Raw genomic sequence first — 13,215 nt, 5'->3', positions numbered from 1 at the left:
TGGTTCTGTTGTGTTCTGAGACATTATGAAGAACATGGAGCTGAAGCGCAGTATCACTGAACAGCTGATGCTTATATTGTCATTTGTAATAGAACGTTTGCTCAACAAATGATTTTGGCCTCGTTGGCCAAAGGCGATTAGGCCCTGAGCTATTTGCTGCAGCCAACGTGGCGTCTCCCTAATCGTAAGACAAATGATGCTTAAACAGAAGCAAAGAGGGCCAAAGAGGAGGAATTCAGAGAGTGCAGGAATGGAGAACAATCTCAACATTCAGCAAGGGTGTCGTATTTCTTGAGGGCTGCAATATGAAGGTAATAAAAGTGAGAGAAAGGGCAAGATCCCAGAGGGGGGTTTTCCTACAGTTTGGACTACTCTCATTATTTTAACCTTCAGTTTATACTGAAGCCTTCAGTTGTTCCTCAGACCCGTGTGTGTAAAACAAGTCATTAGGTTCCGCTCATTGCTCTCACCTACACGTCTACAGCTGCACATGACTGCCAGTAGAGGGGGCTCATGATTAACGACAAACAACTTGTTTTTATGTCATGTTTTAAGTTTAGTTGGTTGAGAATAACTGCTTTATCCCAGACCGAATAGTTGCAGTCAACATTGTGACTCAGATTGCAGCTCATATTTGCTTAGTCATCATGGCTCAGACCACCAGACATCGTCTGTACTTTAGAGGTGGTCTCAGTGAGAGCTGTCCTTAAGCCCGAGTCCCATGAGGCAAGAGGTTGACGAGCAGAGAGGATCGAAGAGACCCGGAGAGATAAACAGACGGACGTGGAAACAGAGGGATAGAGACGGCAAGAGTCAGGAGGTGTGAGGATGTTCGATAAGCCTCCTGGAGGACAGAGGGCCCTTCTTCTTTCAATCGCCGCTCTCTCACCACGGCCGTCCTTTTTGCTTTTGTCCGTTTAATCTTTCAGAGCCAAGCGTGTGGTATGCGAGCTATAGGAAGATACGGGCTGACACAGACTGATGTGCTGCTAATGCCTGCTTTGTTTTATCCAGTGACTCCTCATTTATCAGGAGCTCTACCACTATTATGCACTATTGGCCCAACACAGCCTTAAACATGGTGACCAGAATAAGGGGGCCTCATGGCTGTGTGCGTTTCTTACAATTCTACCATTCTTTCTTTTTGTTAGCTTTCATTCTTCCTCCGTACGCTATCTTCTTCTACGCGACCCACTTTTGTATCTGTGCCTTTTTGTCTCCTTTTATCCGCCTTGAATTCGGAGCTCCGTGTCTCCGTCTCCTTCTCTCTTTCTCCCTCTGTCTCAGCAGATCCGTGCCTTGTTTTTGCAGGAGAGGCGCTCTGCGTCAAGCAAGGTCCATCTCCTGCGACGCACCATCAGCGTCCCAGTGGAGACAAAGTTTCCCGAATTCCACAGCCAGCTGTCCACCGAGAGCGGTGAGTAGCCCGAGGACACACCTCTGCAGTAATCAGGATGCGTGCGCACACACACACACACACACACACACACACACAGACATTACTGTCTTGAAACCATTTAATTCAATTAGAATGATTAATAACCAAGAAATCAAATATTTAACACTTGTTCAACATGATTATGGACATAGAAAGATATAATTCATTAGACTCAGGAGACTGAGGGGAAGTTGTTGCTTTTTTTATGGTTTTGACTTTTAAAAAGCTACTAAATATCATTTTAAAGTCAAATTCAAGCAGTCGTGTGCAGATACTTGTTCTATACAAAGGTCCAACGTAACTCAAGAAAAGCACTTCTTCCTGCTCGTCAGTGACGCAAGCAGCCAAACAATCACACTTGCATTGCTCTCATGCCTTTTTAAATCTGCCGTATATATCCACTAGATGGAGAGCTTGCTGCTTCGTAGCGCTTCATTGCTCTTATAATGCTTCTTCCTCACCACTAAGACGGACACTCGACATGTTTTGGTCTCTTTCAAACAGCAGATGGCCCGTTGACCTTTCCTTGTTGCGTTTATGAAAATGTAATGCTTGTAATAAAACACCAGTGGTGGAAGGAGTACTTGGACCTTTTACTTAATAGCAATACTACAATGTAAAAGTCCTGCATTCAAACTCTTACTTTAGTAAAAGTACAAATTAGTTTGCATCAAAATATACTTCAAGTAAAAGTACTCTCTATGCAGAATGGCAAGTATACAAAAGTACAATATTTGCATTCAAAATGTAGTGAAGTAGAAAGTATCATATGATGAAAGTACTCTTATTAAGTACTATTAAGTATTATGTACTATGTTACATTCCTCCACTATATAATACCATTGCTCTCTGGATGTGCCAGTATATGAACTTGTGTCTGTGGATGTTACGGAGCAGCTCATAGAAGCTGGTGAGGTGATGCGTCTGTCAGGATGAGACGCAGTCAGGAGGAGACACAGTCAGGAGGAGACACTAGGTGGCACTGAGGTTTGATATTGAAGTAATCCTATCCCACAGTTACTGTTGCTGGGTTGTCAGCTGGCATGCAACCTAATATAACCCGCCTTTAAATCAGCGTGCACAATGTTTATTTGGTTAAAGTGCTTCATGATGTCATGACATGATTTAACAGCACAGAACAGAACATTGAGTTTAGGTTTTATTAACCGTTACTCACCTTGTTTTACCTTTAATTCTTCTGCATAATCAGCCTCACTTGTGCCCACGCCCACTCATCGGAGCAAGTCCTGACAAGTCTGCAGTTTGTTGAATAGTAAGGTTTAAGTATGTATTTCTGAAGTACTGAGCATACTACTGGAACAAACGAGACTTGGATAATACTGCACGAGTTGTGAGAGTTTGTAAACGGATGTTTTGATGCAAGAAAAGACAAGTTTCCTTCAAGGATTCGAGGCACCATGGGGTGAGTAATTGACATACAAATGATCATTTTGTAGATTAGGTATTTCTTTACAGTACAAATATAATTTTGGGAGCACTTAAAAGTATTTACAAATGTATTAAAGATCTATTAGTTGCCATGAGAAAATATATTTAGTAGAATATTTACTCCTGAGGTTAAAGTTTCTGTTGGACTTTCAAAACGTTGCCTCCACACTCGTCTGAACATGGCGACGGCTGAGCCGGCGGCTCGCAGCTAACAGTGCTAGCAAAGCAAACAATGGCAACATTAATGTTATTATTTACTGCCATGTCATCGTGTTATTAGCACTTTATTTTAGACACTCGTCTCTTTCTATCATACTATCATTCTATCATATTATCTCCCAAATGACGTATTCTTGTTGAGAGTATGCTGAGGGAAAGGCGACGAGACGAGCAGAGATGTCCTTTCTTCAAAGGTATGGCAGTTACCCAGCATTCTCCGCATTGCACATATTTGACTTTAAAATACAAGGACGACTTTTTGCTGCAATTGTGCAGTGCTGAATCACACACACACACACACACGCGCACACACACACACACACACATGTGCGTTCAGAGGAGGGAGAGCACAGGCGAGCGTTCTAACAGGTGATGACTTGTTGGGCACACAGACGCGTCATTACACTGGATCTGTGATTAGGTTGATCTGTGTTTATCTGAGGGGAGACGGAGGCTAAAAGAATAAACACAGCCTGCCAGTTAGTTCACGAATTACAGGGCACCTTTGCAACTCTGCCGATGACTTTCTCAAACTTTTCCATGATGATGATGATGATGATGATGATGATGATGATGATGTAGGATAATTTCTAAATTGCTGATTCAGATTTCCGTAGTCAAGCCAAACTTTTTTCTCCATTTTAGCTCGAATACATCAATGTATTACTGCAGTGGTTATTATGGCCATTTAAACACATTTTCAACTATTCTCTCACCTAATATTTCACAGAGGCATGGAACTTCTATATTGTTATCGACTGCATTCATGCTGGTGTTAGCTTAGTGGTGTTGGGTGAGATACTGCTGGAGCTTCATTAAAACACACTTTTCACTCGTAAAAATCATATTTCACAGGAACAAAGCAAGTGTTTGTCATATTGACAGAAGGGTTCTGATTTACCCGTGAAAACCAAACGGTAATACATGTTCTGGTCCCCTCTTCAGTGTCTAACCTTTAAAGGTGTGTGTGTGTGTGTGTGCGCGCGCTTCTATGGTTTTCAAATCACAACACTACAAACACCCACACGGCCTGTGTTTTACTAAATCATGCATTGGCGTAGGCCCCACCTGCTCTTGTCCTTGTGTGACACATGGGCTCCAAATAAGCAGCAGGACGGATAAAAGCTGCGGCTGGATGAATAGGACTCCGCAGCGAATCACAGAGCGCTCACATCTCGTCTCATCCTCCGACCCAATGGTGAGCGGCTGCCTCCTCTATTCTTTTGAACTCTTTTTGGCACAAACACGCGTGAGACGGAGAGCGCTTTCACTCCTCCATCTGAACAGCTAAGCTTAATTTGACTGAGGTGAACGTTTTTTTTTCTGGATGCCGCTTTAGGAAAAGTTCTCCACTCTCGGTTTCTTTAAAGATGCTAGGGCATATGCTGCCCTATTTTCCAGTTTTCACTTCTTCCATAAATATTTTCACCGCAGCTGCAACACTTTAGATAGGATTAAATAGAACTGGATAACTGACCAAAGGCTGTTGAATGATTCGTACATGCCTTGTGGCCCAAATACTGCCTCACACGTATTTTAAGCATCTTAAGATTCCCTCTGATGTTTATTTTAACAAAGACCTGCTTGCCTCCGTCTCTCTCCTCAGATACTACAATTAGCTATCATTAGCCAGACTGTCATCTATTGACTTAGTGCCAGTCTATCCTGCCAGCACACCACTGTAATATATATATTTTGTATATATATTAAATCAATTTAAGACTTCTTGCATTTTCTGTCATTGCAGATTTCAGATATTTGGATTTTGGGGTGTATCGTATAAAACGAGCAATTTGAAGGCGTCACTTGAAGAATGTTCCGTTACGTTTCACAGACTGAACAGTTGATTTTCTATTTACAGCCCCGATGTTAAGTTTCCGCGCAAGTTGTTCAGGTCGGCAAAAAGCAGCATGTCCTGTTTTGTGTGCCGAATTGAGATGAGAGTAGAAACCACGCCCGGCCAGCACAACCCGGTCAGAGCCCACCTGTTGTTAAAATCAGGCTGCAGTGCCACATAGGTTCCTACATTTTTTTATGGCCTGATAATGTTTTCCAAACGGATGTTCTCTGGCTAAGTTCTCTTTATGATGACAAAAAAAATATGCCGCGAGTGTAAAATTGATCAAAGTGGAAACATTCAGAGCTGCCACAACCCTCTCCACCCATCTCTCTCTGTCTCTCTCTCTCTCTCTCTCTCTCTCTCCACCACACTGTGGAAAATGCTCCCCTCTCTCCCTCTCTCTCCTCCCACCCATTCTGTGCTCGGCTATACTCCCTCTCTCTCTCTCTCTCTCTCTCTCCCTCCACTCTCCAGAGAGAGGCTCAGTCAGACAGATGTAACACAGCGGTAGAAGCCTTGAGCTGAGCTGGCAGGCTGCGGGGGCCCAGACCAGAGCCGGCAGCTCTGACTGGAGAGAACAGCTGAGAGGAGACGGCAGTGGCGGCGGCAGCAGGAACAAAACGGAACAGCACTTGTGGTAACAGTTTTTTTTAAGTAGCCGCACTTCAGTGACAGAGCCGACTTTGCCTCAGGACATGGTTGTGCCGGTCCGGGCGCTCGTCACACTGTGAATCTAACATGGAGCCTGACACCAGCACCCATCCAGACGCACAGCATGGTGAGTGAGATTTGAGGCGCCCCGGGGGTGGGTGGGAAAGATCGGGAAACGATGAGAGCGCTTCTGTGGAAAAAAAGTTGAAGAGCATGTTGGTGAACGATGGGAGTCGGGTCACATGGTTCTCCTGCTAGCTTGCCACTATGACTAGGCTCTCCATTTGGCTCTTAAGCTGTTGACTAGGGCCTCTGTGGTCAGATGAATAGGACTTCAGTCTGTTCTGTTGCGAAGGGGGTCAGGGGGTGTTACATGGCAACGTGATGAAATCAACAGCCTGCTAACGACATTTTGGTCTTATGACCTTTTCGTCATTACTTTAGCGGCGCTACACAGTTTCGTTGTAGCTCAGAAAGTTCAAAGTTGGAATGATGTCCCTCTTTCCGTTTGGCCGTGTTGGTGCGAGCTTCGTGGAGCAGGAAGGCCCTCCTCTTGCTCTTTGAATGGAATAATTAACTGTAGCACATATGTGAGGGCCGTGGGTGTACCATCATTTCTGTTCAAAAGCGGCAAGATAATTCCACGGTAATGTGAATCTGCATATTTGTACGCTGCGCAGTGGTTGCACCATGTGGGTGTTTGTGTTGAGCGGCTCAAAAGAATGGACGTGGGAGAGACAGAAAGAGAGTTATGTACACAAATAAATCCAGGGGGATCTGGGCTGCACTATAGGCCAGTGAGAGTGCTCACTCTTTCTCTTCCCCCTCATTTTCCGCTGCCTCGTTTTAGTTTTTTTTTTTCATCTCTCCACCGCTCCAAATGTTAAGAGCCCAAACTAGATAGTTAAAAGACAAGTAAGAGTGGTGTGTCATTAACTGGGCCAAGAAAAGACGATGTTTTGTCTTCATGGCCGATGGGAAGGACTCTGCTGCTGCGCCGCTGATGAAGAATGCGGTTAACAGAATTGAGTCAACAGAGAACATATTTCCAAGAGACCGAAAGTTTGTCTTCGCCCAGCGTCTAAGCCACACTGCTTCATGCACCGGGCTGTCTGCCACAGCGGAGAAGACGGAGAAAAGGGAAAGAAAGCTGCTCAAGGCGAAACTTTTTTTTTATCCGTTTTTAGTCATCTCCTGAGACTTGGAGCTTGTTCTAACAATCCAGCCCAAAATAAGTAAGAACGTTGAGCATTTTCTCACCTTCACAGTGATTTCCCAACATTAAACGTCACCTTCATACAGTGGTTGACTACTGTCTCCTCTCAACCGGTCGACCCGCCTCTCTCAATGCACACAGCCTCAGAAGACCCCTTCTACAGGCTCAATACAAATACATAAGTCAGAGTAGAAAGGGCAATTATCTCATATCATCCGATTCACTTCAGGCAATCCTCAGGAGGAGTTCACACTTCTATTCATTTTCACACTCTTTTTCTCACACTCACACACACACACACACACACATGCGTACAGGCACCACTCCATTGCTGTTTGTTCTCAATCCAAGAGCATTGCTGATCATTTTTATATGCATGTTATTTTCATATATTACACAGTGCTTTGTCTGCATCAAGCTGATCATTACAGCAATACATTTCCTCTTTCTATCTACAGAAGGCAAACGGTTGCTGATGCGGGACATCCTCACCTGCTGTGCTGTGCTTTCGATGATATTCTGAGTGGTGCTGTCGGTACCAGACAGGCTAATCTAAAAGTGGTCACTTGAATAACTCAAGCAATAGTGAGACATATGAAGTCAATCGGCATCAGGCATCAGCATGAGCACATCTGCTCGCTCATAGGAACACACAGGGATGAAAAAAGAACAGTCCTTATCCTTGGCCTTCATTGACATGTAAATAGGTCTGCGTGGTTTCGTCCTAGTTGGGAAAGGTTGAATGCCTGCTCATGTGCTGGAGGAAAAAAACATAGGGACATTTTTATTTTGTACAGAACTGTTTTACACGGGTTAAACCAGTTGAGATTCCTACTTCATCACCATGAAGCATTTTTGTGGATAAACAAGAGGATCTTCTCTCATTTTCCATTTTGAGGTGAATAAGGGTTTCTGACTTCCAAAAATCCCAGATTTTATCCAGATGACACTGCGGTCTTGTGGGGGAAAGTGCTACAGAGCTTTGTCTTCGAGAATCTTCAGCTTTTAATAAAATATTTAGTCTGAAAATCCAGCCAGACTGTGAAGCCGGGCGCTACAGGGTGTGTTGTGGGAGCTGGGCTGTCAGCTTATGAATTTTAATCTACTTTTAAGAGAGGAAACACTATCTTACATCAGGCTTAACGGTCAAGTGCAGTTTATTCTGTTGTGCACAAGACTTTCTTCGCTCTGAGGTTGCAGCCTTGTCGAAAGGGTTTAGAGAGTAAAACAAACTTCATGTTTAGTCTGTTCTGAGTCCAGCTGTAAACATGTTTGTGTGTGTTTCTGTACTCGCATGTTTTGGAAAGCAAATCTATATTTTTTACATTAGCTGGAAAGATATTTTGGCAAAATGAGGATCCGGCTTGTCCCACCTCTTTAAAGGGCTATTTCAGGGTCTCAGGGTCTTATTTTGGCTACAAACTCCTGAGAATAATATCTGGGTCGCAAATTTGCTAGATGGTCGACTTTCGTCACTCGTAGGGCTTTTCCATTGGCACGTTTGGCCGAGTCAAACATTGCCGCACTGATTGGCGTTTACCAGTTTTACCCGTGACGGCCCCCATTCTCTGTAACTGGTTTTCCGCCTCTTCGGTACCGAACCACTATCTAATTGTCGCTCTTAAATCCTGCTATCTTGCATAACGACTTTTAGATTTTGTCGACATCCAGTTTAAGGCTGATTGCATTTCACACTGGGCTTTAAAATTCTTTTCAACTGTATCTCGAGTGGCTGCTTGTGATGGCATTTTGCCTCTGTGCTCATATTTGACTTTATCTGTGGAGAAAACTCTGAACGTCCCGAAGACAGAGAATATAAAAAAAACGCTCATCACACACATTTGCGCTCATCCGTGCAGCCACACAAGAGGATTGCTGTGGCTATTTGCATAATGGATAGCACTACACTGAAAAAACTGAAAAATGGAAAGAAACAGCTGGATACAAAAGAGCCGCGAAAACACGGATGAACAGAGAGGGAGAGAAGACCTCAGTGGCCTATGTTTGGTTGCTTTGTTGAGCTATATTAACTGCAAACTTGACTAGGTGGTCCTTCTAGGAGGTCAAGGACGCATTTGTGTTGACGCTACTCTACATGTTTGGATAAAATCCTGACCTGAACATGTTCAAATGTGGCTGCCACAGTCAGGTTCTGATGGGGGCATTTTTAGGGTGCTTTCACTCCTTTATTTGGGGCCGTCCGCTGTGATCGGCTTGTGTGTCCTGTAACTTAAAAGCCTGATACTTGTAATTGTCTCATAAAACATGATGGAAATATTCAGAAGGACTTGATGCCTCTGATTTATTTTGCCTTATTATTCCAGCAACTCAAACCGATCTCCGATTAATGGAGTGCTTTGAGACCATTTTTATGTGCGGAGAAAAAAACACTCGTACTGTCGGTGACTTTGATGTCGTGGTGTTGTACTCTGCCATTTACGATTGAGTGATTTTTAATAGATGCGGAGACACTCAGAAGACGACTAAAATGAGGAACAATCTGCTGACTGTGATGTTCCGTGTCTTTGTCTGTTGAAGTACGTAGTTTGTCTGTCTTTGGTACGCTACCACAATGAGGCGGTTGGCAAATTAATTAAAATGAGCTTGCCCCCGTCTCTCTTTATCTTGCTCTGTTTTTAGACTGTCACATTTGGAGCTGTTTTTTTTACTCTTAATGTCGGTAACATCGAAGAATCTCACAGTCCTAAAAGTGAAATTACACCCAGTACCAGTAATCAGAATAATTGCTTGTGTTTGACGCTCATTACGACACAGACAGCGACTGGGCCATTACAAAAAGCACAAAACCTTGAGCTAGCTGGAGGTAAAGTTCATGGGATCCAAAAAAGGCCATTACTGTCTCGCGCATAGTTCCTGACCAACTCTATTTTGGATATACAAAGTAGGAAAAAAACAGTTGTAAAAGAGTTTAATCCTAAAAGCGCAAAATAAACACTTACTAACAAAAACAAAATCTGCCAAAGTGGATCAAATTGAGAAAAAGTCGTATGGAAACCTCGTCACGTCGTACAGAGTTCACAAAAACAGGAAATTCCTCATTTTCTAATTGTATCGGCGTGACACTGAATTATTGAAATGCATTTTTGCACACCAAAATATACCGTCGGTTACAATAACAAGACATGACAGATTGCAAACCAACAGCAGGACGTGACACGTGAACAGTCCATCAAACACTTAAAACTCGTCTGGTGATGGTGTGTATAAATAACAGTGTGTGAGCAGAGCTAAGCAATAACCTCAGAGCTGACTTGCGGCCAGCAGCAGTGGCACGACTCCATTTGGCCCATTTGTCAGAGAGCCTCCCTGATGGGAGACTGTCAGTCAACGGCAGGAAGGAGGGAGGAGGAACAGAGAAAACTTTAAGAGACTGTAGAAAATCAAGGAAAATTGGAATGCATAAAGCGTAAATTGTGTCTTTTACTGTATGTTATGTAGATGTTAAGCGCGTGGGCGTGCTAGTGCGTGGTAATGTGTGTTACTGTGTGTCCGTGGCATGTTTTCTGTCGATGAGTGTGACGTGTGTCTAAGTCAAAGTGACTGCGTGGGGCAGAGAGTGAGCCAAACACAGTCATGAGCTTGTTACACGCTCACAACAAATTCATGTCGGGCAATGGTGCTCTTCATGTCTCCGTAAATCTTATGGAAATGAGAGCAAAGAGTGCCAGAGAGGGCGAGAGTGGTGAGGGAGGAGAGTTGGAAAATATTGACTTTGTGAGAGGAAACGGGTGAAGCCAGAAAGAGCTCGAACACGAGCACACTTGAGCTTTTCGGGAGATACTGATCAAAGGAGGACGCTAGAATCACAAGATAAACAGATCTTCATCAGTGTTTTGTTTATCCTTCTTCATTGTTGCATTTGATAACAGTTTCAGCAGTCCGATTTTAAGTTTTTGCTTTTCTGTCTGCTTTTTTTTTACACAATCTTCATGAATTTTTCTCACAATTAAATAAATCCATGATGATGTTAACTGTAAAAGCTTCACATAATGTCACATGCTGTTCTGTGTATACTTTATTTAAAACTCCTGCACATGAACATAAGGTTATGATATGACAACAGTGATATAGAATGACATAATCCACTAACAAGTCATATTTCTGGACTTGAAAAAATCATCAGAGTGATAGACAGAGCTTCAGTGGTTACCTAAACTAACACCATTTGACAGAGATGTGGAGAAAGAGGCTTGAATGATATATGATGAAGGTCCTAATGAAACCGGGACCTTGGCAGCTGCGTGGTGTGCATGTTAGACCGCCGGGCCCCAGGACGCCCCTAGTTTCCAGCCTTTCTATAACTTGAATCCCGTTTTGAAATCCTTCCACAAACGGCATCTTGCTGCTGGCCTGGTAGGCGTGGTAGCAGCCTGACCCCACGTGCCGCACACAAGTGCCTTAGAAAATTGGGAGAGGATGGCATTCCCGACTGTCCCGCGCCCAACTCTTCCGACAACTGAAAGACGCGTTCCCGTACTTCTCTGCTTCTACTGGCGAGAGGAAACCAGAGACCAGTTGGAAGCCAGACGCTCTGATTGGATCTGATTTCGTTTTGTGTGTCAATTTTTGTCTGACTCAGCTCTCAGAGGAGCGCGGTGTCACTTTGTTTATGCATCACGTTTTTTTTTTTGCTTGCACTCAACGGAGTATGGAATTACTTCATTAGGATTCTGTAGATACACATAGACCGGCCAGCTCTCTCTTCACACTGGCACTTTCCATTATTTTCTGTCTCATTGCCGCTGGTATGCTGCTCTGTCTCCTCCTTTATATCCACTCTTTTTCTCCCGTTCTGCTGTCATGCTAACCGACATAAGTGTCGTTTCTCAGGGGAGATCCGTGGGAAAAAGTCGCACCTTGTTGTGGATTTTGCTCAAACACAAATATCTGTGCCGAGACTAAATACACAGAAGGTTTCGACACCGCCATCACTGCGCCTGTTGTTAACTTTTCACACGTTCTTGGACATAAACACACACAAATCGACTCAGGAAAATAAACAAGGGGTGAGGGATTAGCGAGACAGAAAGGGAGACAAACAGAGAGGAAGATGAAAGGAGAGGCGTGTCAGAGGAGTCTATAGGAGTGGACTTCCCAGCTCTGCTTTTGTGTCCCTGTGTAACTCTATAGCCCACATACCAAAGTACTCACTCATTATGTCACTTCAGCCTTTGGGTTTTAGTCTCTCCCAGTTTTACTCTCACTCCCTGATTTTCAATGGTTTTTCCTGGTAATCGCTTGTTAAAAGGTGGACTTAGACTTCAGCGAAACTTTGGCCTAAACGCGTATCGTAGTCTTACTGGCTTAACCTCAATCTGCTCTTAAACCACCAGGCCACCACCTGCTAATGTAGCCTGTATGCATTACTCCTAAGTACAGTGTGAGTGATGAGCAACGCAACTGTGAGCATGTTACAGAGTCAGAAGACTTAAGGAACGGCGTGACTAACCATAGTGAAGTAGAAGCACATGACGCGGCTGTGCGGTTTAAACATTTAAGTACGTGTAAGTATATTACGTGGATTCCATTCCTTCCATTGAGTCATTTGAAATAATGAAAACACTAATTGTCATAAACTGTTTTGGAAATTTGCAAGTTATCAAGCCAGTCTTAAAAATGACAAGTAACAACACATGGCAAAATGTGTTAAACAACTCAACGAACAAAGACAAACTGTCAACATAGTGTTTAACTGGAGAGTTTTAATGCCTCAGAAGCAAGAAACATGTGAAAGTAATAGATCGGCGTATTTATCCCGTCCTCGACGACGTCGCAGACTGTATTTGTATCATTTCACGTTTACTGGATGGTTCGGTTTTGGAAGCCGGGACTCACTTAGCATATATTGGAGAGTGTTTATTCTAACCTGTTGCTTTTCTTAACGCTCCTTTGCTGTAATTATAAATAGCTTAATGACAGATTTAAAAGATGCTAAATAAAGGAAACATCTTGTCATCACATTATCTGTCAGATCAGTAAGTGGAAATCAGTAATCGGTTAATTTCACTACTTCAAAAACTCCTTCAAAACTAATGACATCTCCATCAACCGCAGCTATATTTTGTGTTTAGTGCTACTTAGCATGCTAACCCGCTAAACTAAGATGTTAAACATGGTCTCCATGATACCGGTTAAACATCAGCATGTTAGCATTGTCACTGTCAGCATGCCGGACACACTTTTTCTTTCAGACACAAAAAAAAAAGGTTTCCACAACAGCAGCTCACCATATGATCGTGTTCTTCTCACAGAGCCCTAATGCCTTTAAAAGATGAGTGAATCAGTGAAAGATGAGTGTGAATGGCAGGAGGAGGGGGAGGTCTGTTGTCACCTCTGTGGACAAATGCCTTGCCTGACAAATGTCTGGCCAGGGACAGCAGC

Source organism: Anarhichas minor, unplaced genomic scaffold, assembly GCF_050575085.1.
Source record: "Anarhichas minor isolate MPS153535 unplaced genomic scaffold, ASM5057508v1 ptg000002l, whole genome shotgun sequence".
Classification (NCBI taxonomy): domain Eukaryota; kingdom Metazoa; phylum Chordata; class Actinopteri; order Perciformes; family Anarhichadidae; genus Anarhichas; species Anarhichas minor.
The sequence above is the reverse complement of the archived record's forward strand: the minus strand, read 5'-3'. Positions refer to the sequence as shown.